We start from the raw sequence: 7647 nt of genomic DNA, 5'->3' as shown, positions 1-7647 counted from the left end.
ATTGAGGCAGCATTAACAAGAGGGGGCTCAGGAAATTTTGAGCAGCTAACACTTATTTCCTGCATCCTGGTGAATATTTATGTGACTACTTGTACTGGAAATTGAATTATGAAAAAGTGAAACACAAAGCTATTTCTATATTTCTATATTATTGATTAAATTACATGATTAACATAACATAACATAATGAACTGCATGGGTTTCCAGAGAGTACTTTTCAATGTTTTATACATTTTAGGGGCATCCAGAGGACACTTTTGCGTTTTTTACTTAGGTGGGGCATCTAAAGGGCACCTTTTAGTGCATTTTCCACTGACAGGGCACCAGAGAAGGACATTTTTTTATGTTTTATCAAATAAAGTTGAATCCAAGAGGGCACTTTTTCACTTTTTCTGTCAACATGATGCCCCCCAGTACACCACTGACCTCCAGGATTGTTCTGCCTTACATAGCATCAATAATTACAATATCATTTTTTTTAAAGCAAGTTGGCACTAAATACTGTAATATTACAGCGTATCAACACAGAAGTCACTACATGGTAAATGAATATTTTGAAAGGTAATGTAAGGGAGGAACAAGGAATGTCTTTAGAAAATGTGGATCCTTTTAGGGTTCAAAATCCTCACATATTTACAAATACATTGTCCAAACTCTTTGAAATGAATTACAAACTTCTTAACCAGGAAATGTTTAAGGATATTGATAGATGGTCAGTATTAATGTTAGATTTCAGCTCAAGGATTGAAATCATCAAGATGAATGTGCTACCAAGACTCTTGTACTTGTTTCAGTGTTTGCCGGTGCAAATCCCTGCCTCTCAATTTCAAAAGAGGGACAAAAACATTTCACGAATCATCTGGAATGGGCATAAACCGAGAATTAGTTTCCCAACACTTCAGATACCCAAAGACGAGGGAGGCCTGGCACTGCCGAACCTCCAAGAATATTATCATGCTGCTCCACTCCGGCCCTTGATAGGTTGGTGTGATGCCAATTATTTTACAGTATGGAAGGAGATTTAACTGAACATGGAAGGGTGCCACGTGCAGAGTATGATGGCGAACAGAAACATGTATAAGGAAAAGGAGGGATGGATTATTGAATTCTGTCGTTGGGTTTACCTTGGGAATCTGGTTTAAAGTAGTCAAGAAATACAAATTGGAGAATGAAGCCAAGTTTTTGAGTTGGATGGCCTATGGCACTAACTTCAAACCAGGGACTCTCAACCAAAGGTTTAAACAGTGGGCAAATAGAGGCATAACAATAATAGACACATTAAGTGAAAGAGGAGAAATCAAAAGTTTTCTAAAACTAAGGAGAGAATATGACTTAGAAAACAAAGATTTCTACATGTACCTACAAATCAGAGATTATTTAAGAAGGAGATAAATCCGGATTCCCCATGTGAATTAAACAGATTGATTGTAACATTGTGTAATGCATACAGAGTGAAGAGAGTGATGTCAGTGTTGTGTCAAAACATGGTGAGAAATAGAACAACTTCCACTCTGTACATTAAAGATAAATGGGAAAAGGAACTGAAGAGAAAAAAAACCATGGAACAACATAACATGTGTAGGACACAGAGTAGAACACCAAGCTCTAGAATGTGGAGGGAATACGGGTGGAGAAATATTGTGAGATTCTTCATCACACCCTAACTTAAAGGAACATTCTCACCTGTCCCACAGCCTTGCTGGAGACAGTGTGGTGAGCAGGATGTTGATCATGCTCATGTTTTTTGGCAATGTGTGAAAATGACTGAGTACTGGGATGAAGTGTGGAAAGGAATGAGGAAGGAGAACTTTACCCACAATTTAAGACTTCAACAATCTGCCTGCCAAGGAAAATGGAAAAAGTGGACTGACTTTATGAGCTATCAAAAGGTCTGAAGAGAATGGATTATTTTAAAGGAGGCTAAACTGACTTAACAGTATTGATCTGTCAGAGAGATCAGGAGAGAGGGAATATGAGGAAGCAGTATAAAGTCTGGACAAAAACAGGGAACCCGGGGAGGTTAATTAATTCACAATTTGTTTACAAGAAAATATAATCAAATCTACAAAAACACATAGATTTGAAGAATCTGTAAAGTCAGAAGTGTAGTGTGGATGAGTGGTAAATGGTAAATGGTAAATGGTAAATGGACTTGTACTTATATAGCGCCTTTCTAGTCTTTCTGACCACTCAAAGCACTTTTACACTACTCGTCACATTCACCCATTCATACCCATTCACAGACAACCGACTCTACCCACTGAGCCACAGCCGCCCCAGTGGAGGTGTGATGTGATAACAAAGACAAAGAAAGTGAATCAGAAGCAGAGGTGTGTGTGGTTGGAGGCTGAGGTGATCTCTTAGTAACAGGCTGAGGCACACCTGGCCCAGGTGTGTCTTTACATCCACGTACTTTCTCCCTTCTGATGAGTTACATGGCTTCCAGATGGTCCTTTGTGGCCACCTTCGACAGACCCTGGCTCTGTACCTGTGGCTCGGTGGCAGAGAGGATCATCTCTCAAGGTTGGGAATTCGATCCCGGCTGGTACGGTCACATGCCAAAGAGTCCCTCAGCAAGACTGAACCCCAAACTTCTCCCAGTGATGTTGTCAGCACTGTGAATGGGATTAGTTCATACTGATGATGGAATAGCATCCTCCTCTGAACCCTAACCCTACAGGTCACAGTCCATGCAAGCTCCAGGTACAGACACTGATGCTACCTGTACCCCACGGCCCTTATTGGCCCCCCACATCCCAGCCTTAGAACCAGACGGGCAACACGGCAGGGTTATCAAGTGGTAACCTCCCTTTACCTGTCTTTCATGAGGTTGCACAACACCTCAAGGAGGCTCAACAGGTAGCTCTGGTGTCCAAGAACCGCCCCCCTCCCCTCCATGCAGCTTTCACCTCCTGCTACAGCGACATCCAAAGAGAGAGAGAAAGGAGAAAAACAGAGAGGAGAGAGATGAGACAGAGGACAGGGAAGTAAGAATCAGGGCGAGAAACTTGTTGGTCAACAGCTCATCCTCCTCCCCCATTTTCATGAGAGGAGAGAAGGTTAACTGCCCAAGGTGAAAACATATCGCTGATGTAGTGTAACGTTTTTGGGGTATTTTTTATACCATTAAAGATAAGATTAGACAACCATGATAACCTCCCATTAAAGAAATGTATTTGTTACAGCAGATTGTAAAAAAGAAAAATTAAATATAGAAGAAAAGAGATTAAAAAAAAGAGAAACTACAGAGGGAAAATTAATTTAAAAGAATCAGACGATATAGATAACAGGAGGTAGAACCTTCAGTTATCAGGCCATTCTCCTTTGGAATCATCTACCAGTCAGGGTCCGGGAGGCAGACACCCTCTCTACTTTTAAGAGTAGGCTTCAAACTTTCCTTTTTGATAAAGCTTATAGTTAGAGCTGGATCAGGCTTGGACCAGCTCTTAGTTATGCTGCTATAGGCTTAGACTGTCAGGGGAACTGACACACTGGGATCCTATCTCACCCCCTTACCCACAACCCCCTCATCACTTACTGTAACTGTCCCTGTCCCATTAAAGTTACTAACCATAGACCTTTCTGGAGTCCCTGAGCTCCCTTGTCTCGTAGGTTCCTCTGAGCTGCCGTGAGCAACAGCTACTACTACTCGTCTCATCACTATCACCGCTCCCTCTCTCTCTTATCAGAATCAGAATCAGAATCAGCTTTATTCGCCAAGTATGCTTGAACACACAAGGAATTTGACTTTGGTAAACTGTGCTCTCTTTGTACAGGGCAGAATAGGAATAAGAATAAGAACTACAATAAAAAATAAAATGAAAATATAATAACAATAACCTTAGCTATAAATACAAAGAAACAACAAATAGGCTTGACTAATATGTACAGGCTAAAATAATATGATAAAGTGCAGTGGTGTGTTGCAGAGGTAGTTTTACATTATAAAAATAGTAGTTAAATAATACAAAAAATAGAAATATGGAATTCTGCTTGAGAATTGTTGCATTGTGTATCTACATGTATATTTACAGAGAGTATTTATCTGACAGGTATGACACTGTTATGGTTTAGTGTTCATCAGAGTGACAGCCTGGGGGAAGAAACTGTTCTTATGACGGGTTGTTCTGGCGCACAGTGATCTGTAGCGCCTGCCGGAGGGGAGGAGTTTAAAGAATTTGTGTCCAGGGTGTGAGGGGTCAGCGGTGATGCTACCTGCCCGTTTCCTGACCCGGGACCGGTACAAGTCCTGGATGGGGGGCAGGTCGACACCGATGATTTTTTCTGCAGTCCTTATAGTCCGCTGCAGTCTGTGTTTGTCTAGTTTGGTTGCAGAGCCAAACCAGACAGTGATGGAGGTGCACAGAACAGACTGGATGATGGAGGTGTAGAACATGATCAGCAGCTCCTGGGGCAGGTTGTACTTCCTGAGCTGACGCAGGAAGTACATCCTCTGCTGGGCCTTTTTCCTGATAGTGTCTATGTGGGAGGTCCACCTCAGGTCCCGGGAAATAGTGGATCCCAGGAACCTGAAAGAGTCCACAGTAGACACAGTGCTGTTCAGGATGGTGAGGGGGGGGAGTGGGGGGGGGCTTCTCCTGAAGTCCACTGTCATCTCTACCGTCTTGAGTGGGTTCAGCTCCAGATGGTTCTGACTATACCAGAGAGCCAGCTGTTCCACCTCCTGTCTGTAAGCAGACTCGTCTCCGTCCTGGATGAGACCGATGACGGTGGTGTCGTCTGCGAACTTCAGGAGTTTCACCGAGGGGTCCCCTGAGGTGCAGTCATTGGTGTAGAGGGAGAAGAGCAGTGGGGAGAGAACACACCCCTGTGGGGCGCCAGTGCTGATGGTCCGGGTGCTGGATTTGATGCTCCCCGGCCTCACCTGCTGTCTCCTGTCCGTCAGGAAGTTGGTGATCCACTGACAGATGGAGGCCGGCACTGTGAGCTGGGTGAGTTTCTGGTGCAGGATGTCTGGTATGATGGTGTTGAACGCAGAGCTGAAGTCCACAAACAGGATCCTAGCGTAGGTCCTGGGGGAGTCCAGGTGATGCAGGATGTAGTTCAGACCCATGTTGACTGCATCCTCCACCGACCTGTTTGCCCGGTAGGCAAACTGCAGGGGGTCCAGCAGGGGGCCTGTGATGTCTTTCAGGTGGCTCAACACTAGTCTCTCGAAGGACTTCATGACCACAGACGTCAGGGCGACGGGCCTGTAGTCATTGAGTCCTGTGATGGTGGGTTTCTTTGGGACTGGGATGATGGTGGAGCTTTTGAAGCATGAGGGCACTTCACACAGCTCCAGCGATGTGTTGAAGATCTTTGTGAAGATGGGGGCCAGCTGCTCAGCACAGACTCTCAGGCAGGAGGGGGACACGCCGTCTGGTCCTGGAGCCTTCTTGGTCTTTTGTCGCTGGAAGAGCTGGATTACCTCATCTTCACAGATCGTCAGCGCAGGATGGGGGTCAGAGGGGGGTGGGGAGGGGCTTGTGGGGGGGCCAGGTAAATCAGAGTGTTCGGGAGTGTTATTCTCCTCTATCCCTCTTTCCAGACTCAACTCGGTCGAGGCAGATGTGTGTCTAACATGAGTCTGGTCCTGCTCAAGGTTTCTGCCTGTTAAAGGAAGTTTTTCCTCTCCACTGTAACTAGCTAAATACTGTGTGGTGCAATGCTCATGGTGGATTAAGGCCGGGTCAGACTGAGTCTTACCCTGTCTTGGTGTTGGGTCTCTGTTCATAATTTGACATAGAGTGGTCTAGACCTGCTCTGTTTGTAAAAGAGTCTTGAGATAACGTTTGTTGTGATTTGGCGCTATACAAATAAAGATTGATTGATTGATTGAGATAATAATAATATTTAAAAACTGCACATATGAAAACCCCAAAAGCCTGTTGATCCTTTCAGTCTTAATAAAGGGAAAAATATTGATGTTCATCTGTTTTCAGATTCTTGATTTAGGCTATGGAACATCCTGTCCTAAATGTATCAAACTTTTGCCTCTGACTATTTTACAACCTTTTTTGACCCATTTGTATCCGTCCTGATGAAACAATGAATTAATCTACTTATTATTTAAGGAAACATGGAAGTGAGGGCTTAAAAGTTCACCTCTTTTTATTTTAAAAAGTTATTTGAATTTTTTTAAATGTATTTATGCTTTCTTATTACTCTTATTTTGCATTGTTGTTTGTATCTAAAAAAACCCATCTGTTAAAACACTGTGTTACTATCAGAAACTTAAAAAAATCAAATGATGAATATCTGAAAAGGCTGTTAAGCAATTATGAATAGAATGTAATAAGAATACTATTTACATATATTATCTGTTTCCTTCCTAAGATGAAACTTAGCGTATAAAAGATGTTATTTTTTGTTTCAGATTTAATTTATGAGGATTCAAGCATTAAGTTATTTTTTATAAAGACGGTTAATTACAGTGTCTGGGAATTTCAATGAGTATTTATAAATGATAAAACACTTTTACAAAGCTGGAGACAAATTTACATTTTATAAAACATTTTTACATTTTTAAGACTCATTTTGTTGTTTTATTCTGTAATGACGTGATTCTGGTTGTCCTCAAGATGTCTTGTATTGTGGTTGTATGTGTGGCTGCTCTGTCTGAAATTCTGTGAACTGTGCTGTTGCCTATCTCGGCCAGGACGCTCTTGAAAAAGATTTTTAATCCCAATGAGTTTCTTTTCTGGTTAAATAAAGGTCAAATAGATAAATGAATAAAACAAAAATGACATTAAACACTTTTACCAAGGCCTAAAAAAATGTACATCTAAAAAACCAAAATGAATAAATCATGAACACTTTTAAAGAGCTGAAACATTTTTACCAGAAACAAATTTACGGCAGATTCTGACAGAAAAGGAATGTACCAATGATTTTCAAAATAAAAGAAGTCTGTAACATTAAAATGTGCAACAGCCAGGGATTTAATATATATATTTGACATTAAACACCCTGTTCCCACTAAAATATTGAAATAAAAAATTAAATAAATGTATATGCTAAGTTTTATTTTGAAATGTCATATTGTATCACATGCTGGGGTCAGGCTGGGGAGACGGTCATTAAACCACTTCACTCTCTGTATAAACAAACCTTAAAAATATTGGACAAAAAAACAATGCAATACCACCACTGTAGGAGAAACATCATCTTTTGAGGTTTGAGAATTTGAAATTGTATTCAAATGTGTGTCTTGTGTATAAGATTTTAAATGGCTTGGCCCCGCCTCCGCTGCGTCAGTTCATCAACTTTCACTCAGTGGACTCCGTTAAATCCACAAGAATCTCTTCGTTCAGAAATTGCAATGTGCCCTTTCACCGTACTGCCTTTGGGCAGTCAGCTTTTTCTGTGAAAGCCACAACTCAGTGGAACACCTTACCAGAGGACATTGAGAACAGTGAATCTCTCAGCAGCTTCAAAACCAAACTGAAAAGTCTGCTAAAGACAACAACACTGCAACCATTGATTTGATACTTTTAACTTGATATACATACTGTTTGTTTGTTTGTTTGTTTGTTTGATTGTGTGTGTGTGTGTGTGTGTGTGTGTGTGTGTGTGTGTGTGTGTGTGTGTGTGTGTGTGTGTGTGTGTGTGTGTACCAGCTAACTCTGGTACAATGCATCAGAT

Source organism: Notolabrus celidotus, chromosome 9, assembly GCF_009762535.1.
Source record: "Notolabrus celidotus isolate fNotCel1 chromosome 9, fNotCel1.pri, whole genome shotgun sequence".
NCBI classification, from domain to species: domain Eukaryota; kingdom Metazoa; phylum Chordata; class Actinopteri; order Labriformes; family Labridae; genus Notolabrus; species Notolabrus celidotus.
The sequence above is the reverse complement of the archived record's forward strand: the minus strand, read 5'-3'. Positions refer to the sequence as shown.